This window comes from Coenobita brevimanus, chromosome 110 (genome assembly GCF_032717465.1).
Source record: "Coenobita brevimanus isolate Jiangsu-jjx chromosome 110, ASM3271746v2, whole genome shotgun sequence".
Taxonomy (NCBI): domain Eukaryota; kingdom Metazoa; phylum Arthropoda; class Malacostraca; order Decapoda; family Coenobitidae; genus Coenobita; species Coenobita brevimanus.
Genome location: NC_137063.1, coordinates 32,232,605 through 32,255,986, shown reverse-complemented (window position 1 = coordinate 32,255,986; position 23,382 = coordinate 32,232,605). Strand labels below are relative to the sequence as shown.

Below are 23,382 nucleotides of genomic sequence, written 5' to 3'. Positions count from 1 at the left end.
AGAAAAGACTAATATTTTTTTAGTAAGTCAATTGTGAGGTAGAGCCAGTAATTACGAAGGCATGAATGACAAGTGGATGGATGTATTATTCATTTCACAGGGAAGTTTGTTTTTTTACTTTGTACACTTCTTTGCATTCTTGTTGTTGCTTCTGAATCGTACCCTCTCCCCTCCCATTAGCTAATTAGAAATACAGTAACTGGCTTTTGCAAAGCCCAAAAAATCACTTTTCTCTTGTAGTGAGTGTACTTTGAGGCACTACTGAAGATGAGGTTTCAAGTCCTTTTCAGCACTATACAGGTAGACCCCAAGATATGATACCCCTAGCTGCAATACCCCAGCATAGCAATGGATGTAGAAATACCACCCTACCCCGCCATATGATGGCCAGACCCTGGTATAATGATGTTTTATTTTTTTAACCAATTTTGATATTTTAGACTTAAATTTTGTGTGTAAGTTGATTTATAACCTGTTTTTTGACCTAGATTAATGTGTTTTAGTCATAGATGTGGTGAACGTTCCCATTTTGGGGTACAGTTTACTATGTCTGATTTTTTCCAGACCTATTTTTGACAATTTTCAGATTTTGGGAGGGTTTAGGTAAGCTATAAACTGCTTTTAGGCTTAGTTTAGCTTGTTTTAAAGCTATTTGAGGGCTTAGGTTAGCTAGAAACATGTTTTTGGATGTATTTTGGTGGGATTAGGACTTGGTTGGGGGGGAACCCAAGGCTCAAAAACGCATCCCTATACTTCACATGTTGAATCTACCCCGAGATACGATACCCCGCCTGGCAATGGGTTTTTACTTAATCAAATGCATCATTAAACTGGGGTATACCTGTACTAATATTAGAAATGGTGATGGGAGGAGTCACCTTAGATTCAGAAAGCTATTTGCTTTCTTGTCGGCAGTCACATTGGCTCATGATGTCTTGTCTGCTGACAGACTGAGTACTTGAGTGAGCACTTCACTTGCCTCTGATGGCATGAGTCAGTTGCACTTGTGAGTGATGGCCATGTTGTGACAACTTGTGTGCCTGGCCTTACACATTTTGATGTGGGGAGGAAGAGAACATAAAAACTAACTCGGGCAGAGTCTAGTCAATAAGGTGCCTCCAGCTTCACACTCTGTGAGTGAAAAATGTACTTTTGGCCTAGCGAAACTATGTTATTTTGCGTTACACTTCCTTATTTTATGATATACTTGAATATGGCAGTAGCAGAGAGGAAGAGATTAAATGAAATGGAGATAAGGTGTCTGAGGAGTATGTGTGGAGTGACACGTATGAAGTGAGTGAGAAGTGGTGAAGTGCGAAGGAGAACTGGAGATATGGAAGAGACAGCTGATCTAGTTGAGCAGAGAGTGTTGCAGTGCTTGGCCATATGGAGTGAATGGATGAAGAGCAATTGGCGGAAAAAATAACTGGATCTGCTGTGAGAGGTGTAAGGCTGAGAGGAAGACCATGAATAGGATGGATGGACAATGTGAAGAGAGTGTTAATGCAAGAGGCATGTCTGTAGAGCAAGGAAGAGTGGCTGTGCATGATAGGGATGAATGGAGAGAAATTGTGAATGCTTAAATGGTGATGCAGCCCCAGTGGGATGTTCTCTCACGTCTGGTCTGATCAACTAATTGGGTCAGGTGCAAGGAAGGGGCTGGGTCCATTATGATGTGGCAGGGGTAAACCAGCTCTGCTGTTGGGCCCTGCTGTGGATGTCACTGGATTGCACTGCACAGCTGATCCTCGTCCAGTGTGGTGTGGTCTGGTGAGGCTCAGTCTCTTCTCCCCTTAGAGGCTAAGATATGATTAAATGTGTGTGTGGACAAGTATTTTGGTAAGTCTGTCGTCCTGTCTTGGCTGCCCCCTGTTAGAGGGGAAACAGCCTAGGTATATACTGTAGATAGTATAGAGATAGATTTGTAAAAAGAAAGAAAAAAAAAAAGTTGATGAGAAAAGAGCAACAAAGAGACCCAAATGTTACCTTCTTGGTTATAGGGCCATTTTCACAGTCATTCTCATTGTAGTCCCCAGCAGCTTACCTCCGAACACACATTTTTGTTTTCACTGTCGTCCCCAACCAGCCTTCTGAAGCCTCTGTTGGGGATGGCATTCAAGACATCCCGAACAAATTACTGGAACATTTTGGGGGAGCCAGGAGCCTCCCCAACAGGCGGTTCTGAAAGTAATAAGGTAAAAGAATAATTATATGTCCTGTAGCATATTTTCATTAATGTTTCAATATTAGTTACCCAATGTAATACTTCTGAGATAAATAACACACCTTGTATTGAAAAAAAGCATTATGTTTGTGTACTTTCATGAGACTTTCTACTGTGTATCTGAATACAAGCCTTTCGCAGACTGGTGGAGGCTCCACAACAAACGGACCAGAAAGTGATATGAGAATCGTTGTCTAATGCATATATTCATAAAAATTCAAATATCTGATGCCCAGTGTAATAGATGAAATAACTAACACACCTTGTTTAGAAAAACCTCATGTTCATGTACTAATACTATAACCATTAATAAACCACACCATCACTCATTAGATGTTATACATGTGCTACTTCTTCATAGTTATTTTTGCTTAAGCCTTTTTTACAATACTTAACATTTATCATGATTCAGCTTACTTACAATTTCAAGTGGTAAGGTAGCTGTTAGTTAGCTCGTCATTCTGATGACATTTCCAATTAGTTATTTTTGCTGCCTTCATGTGAATTTCTTCACTCCTGAATATATTGGTAAGAATTGTGTGAAGTGGATTTTCCTGCCATACTATTCACCACATTCATAACATTCCAGTTTCTAAATATTCTCAGCAAATGGAAATTACTGGGTTAGGTATCTTTTTCTTCTACCAGTTTATTTCAATAATACTTTTGCCATCCAGAAGTACCAACCCTACCACATCAACACAGGCAGACGTTCCTACGTCAGTAAGCTCTTTCAATCCATTCGGAGTGACTGTGAAATTCAAAGATGCTTTTGGTTCAGACCTGAAAGGTTAGGGAAGACTGTGAAAATGGCCCATAGACTAGGGCCATTTGTTGCCTCTAGTGGGCTGACTAAAGCATGACAGACATCAGTGTATTCTGTGTGGCTCAGCTTAGCTCAGCATTAGTTCTTTGAAGCTGTCATTAGGGGTGAATACCAAGAACCCTGGTAAGCATACTCAGAGTCTTGTCATAGAGAGGTAAGCCAGAGGTGTGATGCTCAAACAGCCCAAATCCTAATGTGACTAAACCTCACCAGACACCTCCTTTATGATGTAAGAAGAAGGATTGAAAATGCCAGGTGCAAGGAGATATATCGCTTTTGAAGAAGGAGGTGATAGTCTAGCAGTGCCTACAGTACCAGCTCCTGTAGATATGAAGTAAAAAACAAAGAAAAGATATCACAAAATAAATCAGACATGGAGTAGAAGAGGAAGAGGGTCCACCTTAAGATGTTCTTGTGATGTCATGCATGGTGAGCTTAAAGTCTGAGGGGTGCACTTGTGATATCATGGTAAAATCGGAAAGCCCAATGGCTGTTATTTCGCTTAAGGTAGCAGTATACACGTCAGAATCCAAGAACCATTACATGCAACAGTGTAAGGTCCAAATTATATACAACCAGCTGCAATTCAAATTAGTAGTAGCATACAGTCCTTAACCCCTCTGTGCCAGGCTGTTCATACCGCTGTCACCCTCTCAGTACGTGCAATTTTCCCAAAATTGCTTGTTTTCAAACTTTAATATCTTGGAAAGTGTAGAAGTTAGGGAAACAATTTAAAAAACATATTACTCAGCAACACTTCTTCTTGCAAATAAAACCATCCCCAGGCCTGTAACTGGTCATGCAGATGAGTAAGGATGTGATGAATGTACGTAATTTTTTGGCCATGAGGCAGGCAGTATTCGTGCGTGTGCGCATGGCACCGACTTTCGCTTTGCTCTTGGTGTGATAGCTTCTCTATTACTAGATAAACTAGACACAGTTGCATCCAAGACATACCATATGGCACTGTCATTTAGCCCTTTCCTAGTGTCCTTGGAAAGAGGCTTGGCAGGGATGGATGAGGCAAGAGTCCATGTGAGGCAGGAACAGAATTGGACGAGAGACGTAAGAAAACATCATCCAACATCTGGCAAAGTCACAGAGACAATTAAGGTATGCTTGCTTCGGGTACCAGGAGGCTATCCCTACCCTTTGGTGACGAGATCAAGTGGCAGCCACTTCAAACTATGGCGTGGAAACACTTGCGGTTATAGCTGTCACCCGGTGGCCCCAAGCCACCTATATCGCATTGGATACAACCATCATCCAGTGCTTAGGGGTTAATGTGACAATGGTAAATGAAACTTGATTGTGTCTCGTAGAGGACTGTTAACATTAAGAAAAAATTTGGAAATGATTTATTGGATCTATCTCAGGTTTATGATCTGAGCATAACTATTATGGCACATTTCATGGACAAGAGCCAGTATTTCAAGCATTGTGAGTACACACTGAGTATACATGTTACTGTACAAGTTGTACAGAATGATCTGAGGTGTGGAACTCAGTACCTTCAGAGGCAACCAGTGTGGGAACCCTAGGAGGGGTAGTGACTATCTGTGCATGAGATGTCAAATGCCTATAGAACCAGGCTCCTCAAAACCATAACTCTAACAGATAATGATAATCATGGTCATGAACATATGAACATGTCTCAGTAAAACTGGAGTCATGGTATAACTTTGGTGGCCCTGATAAGTGTATGACCACAGTGGGTTCTATCTCTCTCTCTACAGTATCTATCTATTGCCAGGTGCCCTAATCCCATAAGGGGTGGCCACAAACAGATCGTCTCCATGTCGCCGTGTCCCCCACCATTTTGCTACCACCCCCTACTCACATCCCCCCTCTCTTATACCTCTCCACTTCATCCCTCCACCTAATCCTTGGCCTCACCCTCCCTCTTCCCCTCTCCACCTCACTCACATACACTCTCCTCATTAGTCACTCACTCTCCATCCTCTCCACATGGCCAAATCACCTAAATGTATTTCTCCTAACACTTTCTATTACATCTAAATCCACACCACAATGCTCCTTCACTTCCTCACTTGTCAGTCTGTCCCTCCATGTAACTCCACATGCATCTCTCAAATAACTCTTTTCAACTGCTCTTACTCTTGCCTTGTGTCCTTCCAACAAGGTCCAAGCCTCACTTCCATATGTTAGAGTTGCTATCACAATACTATCATGCAGTGACTTTTTTTTACTGTCATGTCTGCTTCCCTATTTCTTATCACTGCTTTCAAAGAACCAGCCTTTCTTCTCTGTTGTACTCTTTCATGCACTTTATCCTCCAAACTTCCATCCTTACTCGCCACACAACCCAAGCACTTAAATGCACTCACATTATCCACTTCCTCATCATCCAGTCTCACGGTGCGTTCATTGACTCCATTTCCCTTGAAGACCATAATTTTCCTTAGATTCCGTTTCTTATACACACTCCCAGACTTATTCACCAAGCATTGCAGCTCCCCTTCATCTTCACTTAACAATACAGTATCATCTGCAGACAACAGAACAGGAAGTTTCTAAATGCCGTCCCCTCTTATTAGGGCTGCTCCAGCATCCACTGCCCTACCTTGTACCTTTTTTATAACCCCATCCTTACACAGATCAGACAGCCATGGACACATGACACATCCTTTCATATTCTTCACGGCATTCATCAGCTTCCCAGTTACTCCATATTTTCATGATATTTTCCACATTCCTTGTCAATCCACTCTGTGATATGCTTTCTCCAAATCCATAAAGGCAGCTTACAAAATCTCTTCCTTCTCTGGAGACTTTTCCATTAAAGACCTAAGGATGAAGGGAAGAGGTTGTGTAGATCTACACAACCTCTTCCTTTCCTAAAACCTTGTTAAAACCCCCCTGTTCTTCCCCTACTAATTCCTCTGTTATTTCCCTAACTCAGTCAATATGTATCCTACCATATACTTTTCCTGTTACACCAAGAAAACAAATATCGCTATTATAACCACACACTTCTTTTTCCCCTTTTCCTTTGTACAGGGGAGTAATTATACCTGACTTCCTATCCTCCAGGAGTTTACCTTCCCCCTGGGCCAAACTGCACATCTTCCACATCCATTCTACTACCATCTCTCCCCCATGTTTGCAGCTCATTAGTCCTTGCCTGGGGCCATAGCTGTAATATGCAGTGCAGTGTCATACGTAATGCAGCATGGGTTGTTATTATGGTGTCAAAGATGTGAGTGCACCATAAGGCAATGATGTTGCTCAGCTTCAGTCCATCTGATTGAGCCAACCCATTGACCACAGGTAAGCAATTGCACTTACAGGGTTGTCCCAGATGTACCTTGATGTGTCTGTGTCCTAGTGTGACATATGCTCTACAGTGCTCCACTATGTGTGTTGTATAGGCCCATTCTACAAGAGGGGCACGTGTCATCTGTGAGTCCATTCATCATCACCATCGCCATTGTCATCATCATTGTCATTGTCATCCAGACCTCCTTTCCCACCCTAGAGGAGAATGAGGAGTAGCAATGTCCAGACAGCCCAAATTTGCTCAATCCAGTGGGCTACGCTTCCATTCACTCATCATTCAAGCTCCCAGAATCCTGGCTGTATCGGATATGCCAGAAACATTCACCACATTCTGTAGCTTCGCATAAACGTATCCGATAGAGTCAGTTGGGATGCTGCCACATAAAGGGGTGCCAATCCCTGATCATGCACTTCTCTTCACAACATTCATCCAGCTAGCTTGATCTATTGTCAGTTACCTAGCCTCACCGACTTCCAAACCTCTCTTGCTCACATACTCATCCACCATATTTCTCCACCTTCTCCTTGGCCTACCATGCCTCCTCCCTCCATCAGATTCACTCAGATATACCTTTTTCACACTCTATTGTTATCCATTTTCTCCACATGACCATACCATCTCAGTACACTCTCTTCATTTCTGGTGTCCACCGACTTCCTCACTCCACATCTCTCATGAATCACATTATTTTGTATCCTATCCACTCTCTGTACTCCACACACATTCCTCAGCAATCCCATCTCCACTGCTGTTACTCTTGACTTTTCAGTTTCACGCCACACCATAGTCTCACATTCGTATGTTAAAGTTGGCACTAACACTCCCTCAGGTAAGCCTCATGCAACTGCAATACTCAAGCCTGTGTTTCTTATCAAGGCCTTCATTGCACCAGCTTCTTTTCTTCCTTGTGTCACTCTGCTTTCAACTTCTTTTGCACATTTTCCTCTCTTTTCTATCACTGTACCCAGGTATTTGAACTCTCTCACCAATGCCAGTCTCTCTCCATTCACTGTAACATCGCACTGGGAGTCACCTTCTCTCTCGATAACCATCACTTTACTCTTTTCTACATTTACTCTCAAGGCATGATGCTCATAGACATCAGCAAAACTCTGCACTAGCCTACCAAGGTCTTGTTTGGTAATTGCAAGTAGTACTGCTTCATCAGCATACAACAGATTTGAGATATTCCATCCATCACCATTCATTACTAATACCATCCCCCTCTCCATTACTTGTCTTTTTACTTCTCTCATCACCCCATTCATATATATATTGAACAAAAATGGGGACATCACACAACCTTGTTGCACGCCCTCACCGATCGTGAACCATTCGCTTAGATGCCCTTTAACCCTTACACATGCTTCACTACCATCATAAAATCTCATAACAGCACCTAGCAGCTTACCATCTACACCATACATTTGCAAAACTTTTGACAGTCCTTCTCTGTCCACTTTGTTGTATGCTTTTTCCAGATCACTAAATGCCATAAACACCTTATTGTCCTTCTCACAAGCCTTCCTTGCTATCTGTTTCACTGCAAATCTTTGATCGACACATCCTCTGCCATTCTTAAAGCCACCCTGTTCGTCACTCACTAGGACTTATGATATCTATTTACTCTCTCTCTTATAATTCTTCCATATACCTTCCCTACCACACTCAATAAACTTATGCCACGATAATTCTTGCACTCACTTCACTCACCTTTATTTTTGTACATGGGTACAATGACAGCCATTTTTCACTCTGCTGGCACAGTTTCACTCATCCATGCCATCTTACATATCTCCAACAAGCACTTCATTCCACTCTCTCTGCTACACTTAATCGTCTCTGCATATACCTCATCAACCCCAGCTGCTTTCCCATTTTTCAGCCGCTTCACAGCACACTTCACCTGTGCGAGTGTCACGTCTCCTGGCACTGCGTTCCTTCTCTGCACATCCCCAAACCCAATCGTATTTACAGCCGCTCTGCTCTGTCTATTCCCTTTCATCAGGCTTTCAAAATATTCTTTCCATTTGGTCCTTACTTCATCCCCATGGGTTAATACTCTACCACCAACATCCTTCACACCATCGCATTTCTTTCCGCTTTCATTTCTACATTTCTGCACCTCATGCCAGAATAACTTTCTATTTTCAGAGTACTGTAGTTTGCATTCATTTTTCTTCCTAGATCATCATTTACCCCCATTTTCCTCTTCACTAGTCTCTTTACGTGCATCTTGTTCTCAATATATTTAGTTCTTATTTCAATTGCACCCCTGTCATGTAACCACTGTAGCCACTTCTTCCTCTTTTCCTCCACTGCTCTCTTAACCTCATCATCCCACCATGCTGTACCTTTCTTCTTTGTTGTTACTCTTGCCACACCACACACCACTTTAGCATTTCTAACTAAGCAGTCCCTATATGCATTCCACAGGCTGTCCAGATCCATTTCATTCCAGTTCACTGATTCTAACTCCTCCCCTACTTTGGTCCTGTATTCATCTGCCATTTCTTTGATCCTCAGCTTCTCAACTTTCAGTCTTTCTCCCTGATTGCATCTCTCTCTCCTGATCCACCTCACTTCTCTCAGCTTCATCCTGCATACCACAATCATGTGATCTAACAGAGCTCCACATTGTCGAGTTACAAATGCACAACCTCCTCTCCTGACACATATCCTTCAAGTGCTTCCCATTATCATTTTCTCCTGGTACTCCATAACAACCCATTATGTTATCCTCAGGATCAGTGCCTACTCTTCCATTCATTTCGCCCATTACAATCACATTATAGCTCCTGGGAATTCTCTCACTGCTTCATCCAGCTCATCTCAAAACCTGTCTTTCTCTCTCTCACTCCTATCCTTACGCAGTGTATACACTATAGTCACTGCCACTTTCACCTTCTCGAACTTGAACTTGACATACATACACCTCGAGCTAACACATTTGTAGTCTTTCATTCCACTCTGCCACACCTCATTCATCAACAAAGCAACTCCTTCCTTGCATCTTCCTCGCCCATTCATGCCCGCTCTTACACATTTCACACTCTCCCACTCCACGTCACACCCTTTCATCTTTGTTTCACACAATGCCATTGTGAAAAATATTTAGAATTTATGGTAAACAAATCGGGGCCCTCTTTCTGGGCACCAAACATGTGAAAAATATTTAATGTATACAAGTCGGTATTCCTGTCGCGGCACCGCTATGTAAGAAATTTCTGGTAAACAACTCGTAGGTCGTTACTCTTCCATTAAGTTGTCTTTAAGTAAATCAAACAAGTCTCATAGAGTTAGGTGAAACGTAACTTAACCTTAACTCACCTACAATAACTATTTCTCTTCTATCTCATAGCTCATCCCCCCTTGAATTGGCCAGTTCGCAAAGGTTACTTAGCCAGTGAAGAGGGAGTGATCGATAACCGATGACGATGGGCTGCTGAGTGTAATTGCTTGAGCAGGCAAGCGTCCTTTAGGTGCTTATGTACAACAGTGCTAGCTTGAGTATGTCTAGGAACAGAGTGTTAACTCCACAAGGTCTGGGAGCAGAGTGAGTGTGTTTGGCAGGATCTACCTCCCTCATAGAATGGTAGGTTGCCAACTCTTAATTAATTACAGTACTAAATATGGTTAGATTACATCATAATACAGGGCGAATCTAACAAATTAATCTTCGTTTTACTTAAACTAAAGTTAGACCAAGTATTCCCTTAAACTGTGTAAATATCTTAATTCCACATCTGCTTAACATGAGAATCTTTCCCTACTCGCCACGTCATCTAATGCGCAGACGCAGTTTAGGTCAGTGGAAAATTCCATATAATTACATGTATTTACAATATATAGTTGTCCACGAGGGTTAAACACAGTAGCATTTAATTTATCAATAACAAGAATTATTAAAGAGAACGTAATTTCTGGGTTATAAAAACCACTTGAACAATTAACAACGGTCTCAAGTTTTCCTCTGCCTTTAACCAGGGATAACTATGATAAAAGTAGAGAGTGCAACTGCTCTGGGGGAAAATATTTCCCACAGTTTTGGGGCCGGCGGAAAATGATACGCTGTATCATGTAATATGACCCTTAACCAAGAGTTCCCTCCATAGTTCTGTGCTGCGGCCTTTCTATGTCGCGTCTCTTGACCCGTTTGATCTTCACCATCCTCTGGATCTGGAGTGGCTGCTAACTCAAGGGGTACCAGTTTATCAATAGTTTTTATACTGGTATGTCCCCTGCATTTTATTTTTACGAGTCTCAGCACCCCTTCAGAATCTGGGTGTGTGGAGATCACTTTAGCTAATGGCCACTGGGATCTTGGCTGTTCAGTCTTCACTAAGACCACATCTCCAGTGTCAATAACTGATTTGTTGCTGGCAGCCTGAGCTCCATAAAACCTCTCGCGTAGGCTCAAAAGATACTCTTCGCTCTAATGTCTACCCAAGTATCCAACACCCTTTTCAGACGTTGATATCCCTCCTGCAGATGTTGTCCTAAATCATTATTTTCTATGTTAGGATCATCAATTTCTTCTTGGATATCCACACAAGGCATTGGATGGAGCTTCCTGCCATATAACATGTGAGCCAGTGTTAAGGCCTCAAGCGAGACGCTAGTGTCATCTTGATAAGTCAAGGGTCTGTTATTAATCCTGGTTTCAATTTCAGTTATTACTGTTCTTAAATCTTCTCTCGTGATCTTAGTTCTATATAATGTTTTCGTCAGGCAGTTCTTGACAATACCAGTCATTCTTTCGGTAAATCCATTTTGCCATGGAGCTCTTGGAGCTGTGAACTGCCAAATACAATTTCGGATTCCCAGCGCTGACTTAACTTTTGGGTTGTTCATTATGTTCAACAGTAAAGGTGCTGTTCCAACGAAATTAGTTCCGTTGTCGCTTATTAACTTGCCAGGACAAGACCTTCTAGCGGCAAATCTGCGAAAAACATTGAGGAATGTCTCCGAGCTTAGGTCTTCCGCTAATTCTAGATGGACTGCCCTTGTGTAGGCACAAGTAAATAAACAAATGTAAACTTTATGGGGAGTTTCCTCACCCGTAACAGTTATAGCCCCTGTGTAGTCCACTCCTGTGATATGGAAGGGCCGACTTATGCTCCCCCTTTCCTTCGGTAGGGCTGGTGGTCCTGGGTAGTTATAAGGTCACTGCTCATACCTCCTACAAATGATGCAGTTTTTGAGATATTTTTTAATAACCTGTCTACCCTTAGGAATCCAGTACCTTTCCCGAATTTGGGCTAAGGTCTGTGGTACACCTCCATGGAGAGTGGAATCATTGGCTTCTTTTATAATAAGTTGTACAAAGCATCCGCTCTTGGGTAATAAAAGGGGATGTTTGGTATGGATGGGCAAGTCAGCCTTTACCAATCGGCCTCGACATCTTATTAGACCCTTTCCATCTAAGAACAAGCCTAAATTCTTCATCAGCTTATTCCCTTTCCCAGTGTCTTGGCCTAAAAGCTTATATATTTCCCCTTAAGAATTTCTTTGTACTCTTTTCAGCCAGTATTCTAGGGGATCTAATTTCTGAAACCCCACCTTCTTTTTCAAAAATTCAACAACCAATTTAGTAGTATTTAGAAGTTGTCTTATTGATGAGAATCGGCTGATGTCAATTACTTCTGGCTAAGGTACTATAGGATCCAAGTTCACTACACTAATCTTAGCAATACTGTACTGTTTCTGTTCCGGCCAATCCTTAGTGAGTAACCATTTAGGACCTTTAAACCACAAGTTATCTTTGATCAGTCTCCTGACAGTCGAACCTCTCGAGAGCAGATCAGCTGGATTTTGTTTGGAGGACACATGAATGAAATTAAATTTGGAAGACAGCTCTTTAATAGTCTTCACTCTATTACGGACGAAAGAAATTTTACTGTCTTCCTTTCCTATCCAGTAAAGACAAATTTCACTGTTAGTCCATATGTAAATACCCTCAAACTGAGTATTAAGAGTAGTGGTTATATACCTGGCCTATTTAGTTCCTACTGCTATGGAAGCCAATTCCATTTGAGGTAGGGTTCTTTCTTTAATTGGCGCAACTTTGGCTTTGGACATAATAATCTTACTATCCTCTCCTGTTGCGCAATAAGCTACTGCTCCATAGGCCCTTTGAGGAGCATCACAAAACATGTTTAAGTGCGACTTCTCATTACTGTTTATTTTCCTGGGAATACATATGCTTGATGTACTTGCAAACTCCTTTCTAATCTGTTCCCATTGTTCCACATATGTCTCACCTAATTCAGTGTCCCAGTCTAACTTTTCTCGCCAAGCCTGCTGTACTAAACATTTGCCCCTAATAACTATAGGACTGACCAACCCTAATGGGTCATATAGCTTGGAAACCTGACTTAACAGGGACCTCTTGGTGAGAGTGACATCAGAGAACTTAATTGGTTTCAAACTTATTACATCAGCTGTTGTATCCCAGTTAAGACCTAACACATTTTGAATTTTGGGAATGTCAGAATCTGGATAGTCCTCGTGTATTTTATTCGTCAAAAGCGGTGAATTTGTATTCCAGCTCTTTAACGGCAAATTTGCCTTCCCACATTCGGAAATGGCTACTTCATAAGCCTTCAAAGCTTCCAATTCTGTATCAGCAACTCCTTGCAAATTATCCATATAAAAAGCCTGCCCTATTTCTGGACATTTGGCATTTTCAAAATGATGCTTTAAAGTGTTGCAAAGTAGGAAAGGACTAGCACAAGAGCCAAAGAGCACCGATCGGAAACAGTAAGTTTTCAATGGACTATCGTCATTTTGAGGATCATGAGGGCAGAGGAATTTTGTAAATTTCCTATCCTCATCTCTCAGTCCTATTCTGAGAAAAGCCTTACTAATGACTACTGTGTAAGCGTAAGGTTTCTCTCTAAATCTTAGTAACACATTCCCTAACTTCTCTGTTAGTGTGGGTACAGAGTATAGGCAAATGTTCAAGCTAGCTGATCCCTTGGAATGTTACTAATACAGTTGAATACTATCTTTATGAGAGTAGTTACTGAATCCTTGCTTACAGCATGATGTGGTAAGTAGTGTCTTCTTTGTGGTTAACAGGGTATTCTACCTCTTCTATAAATTTATTCTTCAATTGATCCATTATAATATTATCATATATGGTTAAATGTTCTGGTTTCTCTCTCAACTTTCTTAGAAGAGAATTTAACTGAGCTTTAGCTGCTTGGTAATTTGTTGGCAACTCTGAATGGGTTAGTTTCCATGGTAATCCTACCCAATACTGTCCATCCTTAAATTCCACAGACTGATTATACAAATCCAAGGTTATCTTATCTTCAGGGGTTGGTTCCTTAGAGTGTATTCCTACACTGTGTATAGGTTCAATATTTTCGTCCAACAAGTCATTTATCTGAGTAGGTTCTAATTCTGCACCTGTTCTAGCTACCATCAATGACTGTGTGGGGGTAACAAAGACTGAGCCTACTAGTTTGGCCTCTCCTTTAACTTGTTTTGGAAAAGGCAACTGACCCATAATAAGGTTACCTCCTGGACTCTTGAACAACTGTACCTTATTCCTTTTGAAAGTCCTATGTAGGAATCTTCCACAATAGTCAGAACCAATTATCATTTTTATGGGACCCACAGTATCTGATTCAACATTCTGTTTAGCCAACTTTATCCCTGAGCTTTGTAGATGATCAGAGGTTTTCTTCAATCCCTTTATGTATATACTTGTCTCCAAATTATCAAGCACAGCTGCTGTTATACGGCATTTATATCTATCTATCTATCTATCTATTGCCAGACGCCTCAATCCCGTTTGGGGTGGCCACAAACAAATCGCCTCCAAGTCGCCCTGTCCCCCGCCATTTCACTGCCCTGCTCCCAACTCACACCCCCCTCTCTCATATACCTCTCCACCCCATCCCTCCATCTCATCCTCGGTCTCCCCCTCCCTCTTCCACCCTCCACCTTACTCATATACACTCTCTTCGTCAGTCTTTCACCCTCCATCCTCTCCACATGGCCAAACCACCTCAGTGTGTTCCTCACAACGCTTCCTATCACATCCACATCCACACCACAACGCTCCTTTATATCCTCATTCGTCAGCCTGTCTCTCCACGTGACTCCACAGGCTCCTCTTAAATAACTCATTTCCACTGCTCTCACTCTTGACTTGTGTCCATCCAACAATGTCCAAGCTTCACTTCCGTACGTTAGAGTTGGTATCACAATACTGTCATGTAGTAACTTTTTTACTTCTATATCTACCTAATTGTATTACAAGTCTAACTAAATCAAAAGACTGAGCCTTCCTAGTTGTCAAGAATCCTGTAATGGCTAGATTTACCTTGCCAATAACTGGTAACTTTAATTTCTTCACAATGTCTGCAGAAATGAAAGTTTTCTGAGCATCCGTGTCAAACAGGGTACATACTAATTGGTTTCTATTCTCAAACAATACTTTCACATCTGCTATTGGTACTGCAGCTGGCATTACTAATGGAGCATTCCCTTTTGCAATTGTCATATTGATGCTTGCAGGTTTAGGAACCTCAATTTTCATCGTAGGGCATAAAGCAGTATGGTGATGATCTTTTTTGCACTTAAAGCAAAGATTTAATTTAGTCTTACAGTCCGCGGCAGTATGTTCGGAGTTCATACAGATTATACAACACCCCAGTTCCTGAAGCTTCCCTACTTTAGAAGCATAATCAGGGTACTGTTGACAAGATGCACTGGAATGTTGCTCACCACAAAAGACACAAACTTTCCTGTCTTTTACCATGGAAGGATTTACTTCCTTAATATCCTCAGCATGTCTATTCCTTGGCTTTAATACTTTATCCTTAGCCTTTAAGGAGCTAAGGAAAGTACCTATCTCATCTTTAGGCACATACTTAGTCTTCTCTGACTTAACTTTCCCAACCAGTTGGTTAGTGGGTTTTTTCTTTACTTCAGAGTTCTGTTTGACCTCAGTAGTGTTTAATGTTCCTTGCAAATGTTTACAGAGTTGCATCAAGCCTTCCTCAGTCTCTTCACAGGAGAAATTATCCTTCTGGTACCTACCATACAAAGCATCCTTGGTTTTTGGTGGTAGCTTTAAGGACACAATTCTTTAAAGCACCCAACCTGATGTCTTAATATCTTCGTAAGTACCTAAGGCCTTTAATTTACAACTTAGTGTAATCCTAAAGAGTTGCAAGGAATCAAAATCGTGTCTAGGCATGGGTAATTCAATTAGAGCCTTCAGCAAATGAGTTATAACTTGCTCCTTGTCTTCGTAATTTTGTCTAAGGATGGTCAAAGCCACCTCATAATTATTTTCTTCTACTGGTAATTCTTTTATCAGTTGATATGGTGTTCCTTTGACCTGCCCTAACAGATACGTAAGTTTGCTGACTTTAGGGAGAGCTGTTCTATCGTGTACCATATATTTGAACTGATCCTAGAAGGATTTCCAGTTCTGCTCCCCATCAAACTCCAGAAGCGTTATTTGTGGTAATACAGCACTCTGCTGTGCCACAACTTGTGTTTCCGCGGTAGTCTCAGCTAATTTTGACTCTAGTGTCTTTACTACAGTTAAGTATTCTTCTAATTTGCTTTCAAACTTCGTAGTTTCTGACTCTAAGAGTTCCCTATTCTCAGCCTTTACTATAGCCGCTTCTAAAGTTATGTAATTCTCTTCATACTTATTCCATCGATCTTTTAGGATATTTAGGAGACTATTTATTTTCTCCTTGGTCAGAGGTTTTGGTCCAACGACTGGTTACAATCATTTATGGCTCTAGTTACCCATCCTGCCTTACTACTAGAAGATTTGCAATAAAGAAACAGACATGTTGACTGAATTCTAATTTAATAATTTAATTAAGAATCCCAACCACAAATTTACCTCAACTTAGTAATGATCTGATTATTTTACATTTTGAAGAGGGTAGGGATTAGGTCCTCTTTGTGCAAACTATCCCCCTGGGTTATTAAACCTCTAAGGTTGCATTAATCCCCCCTCTCAATTTCGAAATATTCATTACAGCTTAGCTAATTATTTATGTAATTTTGAGGAGTGTAGGGATTAGGTCTATAATTTCAACCTATCCCCCAGGGTTGTTAAACCTCTAGGGTTCTATTTCATCCCCACACTCAACTGCCAAACCACCCATATTCCCCGAGCTCAGAATTAATTACCGGTACCTCAATACTCCATAGGTCCACCCATAGCATGTACAGCATAGACCTCTCCTTTCTTATGTTCTACATAATTTATAAATTTCTGCAGAACCGCTTCCCCACCATGACGGTTCCAATGTATACCATCAGCTTTCAACATTGCTTGGAAGGGCATGGCATTAAAATGTATGAAATCCCTTCCCTTCCCGATCCGTTGCAACTTTCGGTTTACAGCTCTCCTAATTAATTTATATGTTCCATAACAAACTGGAGAGCCATATGGCAGGTTCCTTGGCTCAAGGAGAGTTATGGCTACTGAGGATTTTGAGGATTTGCAAGAGCCCTCTATGGCTCCTACCACTGCTAAAATATTCTCCACTACTTCATTGACCTCCACGTCCTCATGGATATCATTTCCTCCAAGGAACAGGACCATACGGTCATGCTCCCAGTCTAGTATGGCATTCAGCCTTTCATCTTCAGAGAAAGAGCTTGCCTTTCCTCCCTGAGCTCTATAGACACGTATGTCCACGTCCACTTCAACCGAACGTGGTAGTAAACTGTGCCCCACAAAAGCAACTTTAAACACATTCAGTGCCTTGCCACACATCGGCTGTCCTCACTCGGTCGGAGCACCAAAAATGTGAAAAATGTTTAGAATTTATGATAAACAAATTGGGGCCCTCTTTCTGGGCACCAAACGTGTGAAAAATATTTAATGTATACAAGTCGGTATTCCTGTTGTGGCACTGCTATTTAAGAAATTGCTGGTAAACAACTTGTAGGTCGTTACGCTTCCATAAAGTTGTCTTTAAGTAAATCAAACAAGTCTCATAGAGTTAGGTGAAACGTAACTTAACCTTAACTCACCTACAATAACTATTTCTCTTCCATCTCATAGCTAATCCCCCCTTGAATTGGCCAATTCGTAAAGGTTACTTAGCTAGTGAAGAGGGAGTGATTGATAACCGATGACGATGGGCTGCTTAGTGTAATTGCTTGAGCAAGCAAGCGTCCTTTAGGTGCTTATGTACAACAGTGCTAGCTTGAATATGTCTAGGAACAGTGTTAACTCCACAAGGTCTGGGAGCAGAGTGAGTGAGTTTGGCAGGATCTACCTCCCTCATAGAATGGTAGGTTGCCAACTCTTAATTAATTACAGTACAGAGTAAAAAGAAAGTGGATGAGGAGTTTGGGAGGAATCTGAGTGTGAAATGGAGGGAGAGTAAGAAATTGTTTTGGAAGGAGGTAAAGAAAGTAAGGCAGTGGGAAAGGGGAAATAGTAGGGGAGTGAAAGATAGGAATAATAGATTGTTGGTGGAGAAGAGAGAGAAACTGAGGAGATGGAAGGAGCACTTTGGGGATTTGTTGAATGTGGAGAGTGAGAGCAGTGCGAGTATAAGTGGTTGGGGAATGGCTGGGAGAAGAAGAGATGAGAGGAGGGAGGAAGAGATCAGTAGGGCGGAAGTAGTGGAAGCGATGAAGAATATTAAGTTGGGAAAGGCCCCAGGAATTGATGGAGTGTGTGGTGAAATGCTTAGGTATGGGGGTGAGATTGTTGTGGAGTGGATATGGAAGTTGTGTAGATTGGCTTGGGAAAAGGGAATGGTTCCAGAGGACTGGAAATCAGGTATAATTGTTCCTTTATTCAAAGGAAAAGGAGAGAGAGAAGTATGTAGTAACCATAGGGGTATTTGCCTACTTAGTGTGACTGGTAAAATATATGGTAGAATACTCATTGATAGGGTTAGGCATATGACAGAGGAGCTAGTTGGAGAAGAACAAGGGGGATTTAAGAAGGGAAAAGGGTCTGTAGATCAGATATTTGTTCTAAGATGTTTAGTGGAGAAGTATCTAGAGAAGTGAAGGAAAGTGTATGCTGCCTTCATGGACTTGGAGAAAGCTTATGACAGAATAGATAGGCAAGGTATGTGGAAGGTATTAAGAATATATGGAGTGGAAGGGAAATTGTTGAGTGCTGTGAAGAGTATGTACGAGGGAGCTAGGGTTACAGTGCGAGTGGATGGTGAGCTGAGTGAGTTCTTTGATCTCAATGTGGGACTGAAACAGGGTTGTGTGATGTCTCCATGGCTGTTTAATATATACATGGATAGGGTTGTAAAGGAGGTGCAGGGTAGGGCAGTGGATGTGGGGGTGGCTCTAATGAATGAGGGTGAGATTTGGAAGCTTCCGGTGTTGCTCTTTGCTTATGATACAGTACTGTTGAGTGAAGATGAATTGAAGTTGCAAGGTTTGGTGAATGAATTTGGGACAGTGTGTAGGAGGAGGAATCTGAAAGTTAATGTAAACAAAAGTAAAGTTATGGTGTTTGAGAGGAATGAAGTCACAGAGTGTGCAGTGAGGTTGGATGGTGAGGATATGGAGAATGTGAGTGCATTCAAGTACTTGGGTAGTGTGATGAGTAAGGATGGAACTTTGGGGGATGAAGTGCGTGAAAGGGTACAGCAGGGAAGGAAAGTTGTTGGTACACTGAAAGCAGTGATGAGAAATAGGGAGGTGAGTATGGAAGTTAAGAAGTCACGGCATGATAGTATTGTGATCCCTACCCTGATGTATGGAAGCGAGGCATGGACCTTGCAAGAGGGGAACAAGTCAAGAGTGAGAGCAGTGGAAATGAGTTACTTGAGAGGAGCATGTGGAGTGACGTGGAGGGACAGGTTGACGAATGAAGAAGTGAAGGAACGCTGTGGGGTGGATGTGGATGTGGTTGAGAAGATTAGGAGAAATACACTGAGGTGGTTTGGACATGTGAAGAGAATGGAGAATGAAAGACTGACTAAGAGGGTGTATGTAGGTGAGATGGAGGGAGGGAGAGGGAGAGGTAGACCGAGGATGAGGTGGAGGGATGGAGTAGAGAGGTATATGAGGGAGGGGGGGGTGAGTTGGGGGGAGGGTAGTCAAATGGTGGGTGACAGAGCGACTTGGAGGCGTTTTGTCTGCGGCCACCCTTTGCGGGATTAGGGCGTCGGGCTATAGATAGATAGATAGACTAAATATGGTAAGATTACATCATAATACAGGGCGAATCTAACAAATTAATCTTAGTTTTACTTAAACTAAAGTTAGACCAAGTATTCCCTTAAACTGTGTAAATATCTTAATTCCACATCTGCTTCACACGAGAATCTTTCCCTACTCGCCACGTCATCTAACGCGCAGACGCAGTTTAGGTCAGTGGAAAATTCCATATAATTACATGTATTTACAATATATAGTTGTCCACGAGGGTTAAACACAGTAGCATTTAATTTATCAATAACAAGAATTATTAAAGAGAATGTAATTTCTGGGTTATAAAAACCGCTTGAACAATTAACAACAGTCTCAAGTTTTCCTCTGCCTTTAACCAGGGATAACTATGATAAAAGTAGAGAACGCAACTGCTCTGGGGGAAAATATTTCCCACAGCCATTATGGCCAACCTAAATTTAAGCTGGTGGTTAACCCGTCACATCCCGAGGTTTTCCGCACCTCCGACATCCCCCAATCCCGAGGTATTTTCGAAAAAATTTTTTTTGGCTAAAACCTCCGCTTTTGGTGAGAAACATAGAAAATTCATAGAGAAATCGCTCACCTGAGGTTTAAAATACTCGATCCCGTAGGAGTACCTCCTTACCTGACTGGGTTTTCTAACAGGCTGGCACCAATGAAAACGAGTTCTATGGGAGGGTAACTATTTCACACAACTCATAAACGGTATTTATTTATTTACTTAGTACGAATTTATATGTAGTATGAGAGTATATTGGTTTTCAAGCAGTATTATAGGCATTATAAGCATTGTTCCACTCACTAACTAATCACCATACCTGACCTTCTTTTGGCACATTACCTGATCATTGTTTCTGACTGTTTCTTCTTCTAATGCTATGTAAACTTTGTCCTCCACATTGTCATCGATTGGGGAATCACTCTGGCCCTGAATATCTTTACTGGCCAGGTCACTGGTAACAGGTGAATTGCCAAGACAATGGCGTGAGGGGGGGAGGGGGGAGGTTATGCGGTGTAAGGCATTGTCCCTGCTTGGCATCTTGTAGAGGAATAGAGGAAGGTGTCCCGTGTATACGTACGAAAAATCACATGCGAAAATTGAAAATTGTGCAAATTAGGGACCTTGCAATTGCATGACGTACCAGTACGTCGCCGGGACTGGCAAATGCAAAATGTTGCAACGTACCCATACGTCGACGGGACGGGGCGGGTTAAGGAAGATAGGGTGATGTCCTACTTAAAGCCTAGCAAGATGAAACAATTCATTTTTATTAAAGGAAATCTCTGGTATGTGGATGTCAGGAAGGGGGGCTTGTAATATGGTGTTATGATTGAGGTGTCACTGCCATGGGCATAAAGTGAGTATGTAGGTGTTTCTTCATTGCTTGTGCTGGAATGACTGGGAGTGGGATATTGTTGTGGAGGGTTTGATAATGTTTGTGTGGTGATTATTTTATGTGCCTGTGTGTGTGCGTCATGTAATGAGAGGGGTACTGTGTATTAGCACAGGCTGCTGCATAGAATTGTATGCCCTTCGTATCAAGGTAGTCTCTGACAGGGAGGATGATAGTTTTAGAGTGTAAATGATCTGTGGGAGTGGTTTTGGTACAGGCCAGTGGTGCTGTATATGGTGTTGGAAGGTGTAATGGGCATTATGTACAATGGGAGCACATGTCAAGGATAAATAGGTAATCACTGATCTAATATATTGTTTGTGAAGTAAAGAGGGTGCTTCTCTTTGTTTACCAAAGTCTGGTCCTGTAGTTGCCCTGAGTGCTTGGAGTTTGGAGGTGCACTGCCCTTTGATGTCTTGTACGTGGTCCTTGAAGGTGATTCCAGTGTCATATGTCACTCCAGAGATCTTGGTGGAGGGGTGCGTGGCACAAGTACATTGTCAGGTGTGATGTGGAGAGTACCTGTGTTCATATTTACTGCCGGTGATGTGTCATGGTGGATTTTGCAGGGGCGATCATCAGCCTGGTGTCCTCGACCCAAGTCTAGGTTGTGTCAAGGGAGTCCTGTTGCAGTGTGCAGGCTGTCTGCAGTGAGGTGTGTGGTTGTTATGGTGGTGTCATCTGCTTATGAGTTTCTTTTCATATACAGAAGGTGAACAGAGTAAGGAAAAACAGAAAACTTCTATGCACCATATAACAAGCTGGGGTATGGAAATATCCTGCAAGTATTGTATAGGGTCAAGAGTGTGGGCAAGAGATCAGAGCCCTGTGGAACTGTTAGAGTTCTTGATGATGCCCTGAAATTTAAGATATGCTTTTTCTACCAGACAAACAGTTGGCAAGTCAGCATTTGGTGGTGTTCTCCATGTACGTGTATATATCTTGGTGGTAAGTTTGTATTAAGGGTTAGCATCAAAGGCTTTGCTAAAGTCCGTTATTATGATAAACTTGCATTTTGTGGGTGTCATGGCATTGATGCCACCCGATGCTTATTGTGTGAGATAAGTCAGAAAGGTGTTTGCAAACTGAAGTACCCTGAATCCATGTTGTCGAGGAGCAAGGGGTACATGGGAAGTGACTCTGTTGAGAATGAGGCACTGTTATTTTGGTTGGTTTGCAAAGTAATGTACAAGGGTTTGCACAAAGAAGTGAGCATTGGATCTTTGTTTGGTCTAAGTAATGTGATGATTGTTCCCTGCTTCCAAATACTGGGAATGATACAGTGTGTATATGAGTAGTTGCTTATGCTTGTGAGAGCCTGGATGCTTTACGATCCTAAATGTTTGTGGCGTAGGTTACTGATGCCGTCCAGCCCTCTTGCTTTTAGAGGTCTTTGTTTTCTTGATAAAATTACAAGTCTGTTCTGGAGTGAAGGAGGTTGCATTGTGATCAAGTGGAAAGAACTGCTTATGTTGAGAGGGTAGTTTTTCAGACTGTTTTTGTGTGTTGGTGTTGTGACTCATGTTCATGTAGTGGTTTACGAGCATATTTGCTTGTTCCTCGTAGGAAGGGATGTGTTAGATGTTGGAGGTGATGGCAGCATGGGTCTTGGTAGTGCATGTTTGCGATTTAGTGATAATATTGAGTATTTTGTACAGCAGAGAGGGGTCTGTGGAGTAAGTGTTGTTACAAAGGCCATCCAGTTTTCATGTACCAATTTTGTTGTTGATCTAATTGTTTAGTTCTTGGAGCCTTGTGCAGTGTCTTAGGTGTGTGGGAGAGGTGAGCTATGTTTAAGTCTGTCATGTTGTCTAAGGCAGGCAATCTTTGGTGTAAAGTTTGGATTGCAGTGACATCTGTTGTCTCGTGGAATGCTGGTGTTTGTCGTTATTGAATATGTTGTTGAACTTCATAATGTGCCTGTATTGTTGGTGGTGGTGTGTTGTTTAGTGTGCTGAAGTGTTGCCCTGTTTCTTAAGTGAGTTTTTTCCAGTTTGCTTACTTGTAATTTGTGTATGTGAGGTGTGATCACTGTGGATTGGATTGTGTTTCTGTGGTGATAAGGATGGGGAGATGCTCTGTAGTGAGTTTGGGTCCCGTTCACCAGGTGGTGTTGAGAGTAAATGTTTGCTATTTGATGATGTCTTGGGAGGGGGAGATGCAGTTTGCTTGGTATGGGATGAGGGTGTATCATGAGGTGTCACTGAGAATGTACATGTTTGTTGAGTTGTGAAGCAGTCCTGAGGCCTTGGCAGTTGTTTTTATTGTGTTTGCACCAGGCAGCATTTTTAGCATGACTGTGAGGGAACCATGCAGACTCTGTGTGCTGGTTAAAGACAGGACAGTTGGAACCCTCACTGCTGAATAGCATTTTTGAGTATAAAAGTCAAAATCAAAGGCAGAGTGAGGATGGTCTACTAGAGTATTGCATAGCATTAGAAGAGCAGTTGTCAAGACTTACACTTCA

At 41.9% G+C, this 23,382-nt stretch overlaps 1 protein-coding gene across 1 annotated transcript in view; it reads left to right on the top strand.

Moving 5' to 3' along the window:
- Window positions 1-23,382, top strand: part of LOC145417423 (nuclear pore complex protein Nup93-like) — a 585,659-nt gene that overhangs the window by 522,521 nt on the left and 39,756 nt on the right. The gene's annotated exons all lie outside the window — the stretch shown is intronic.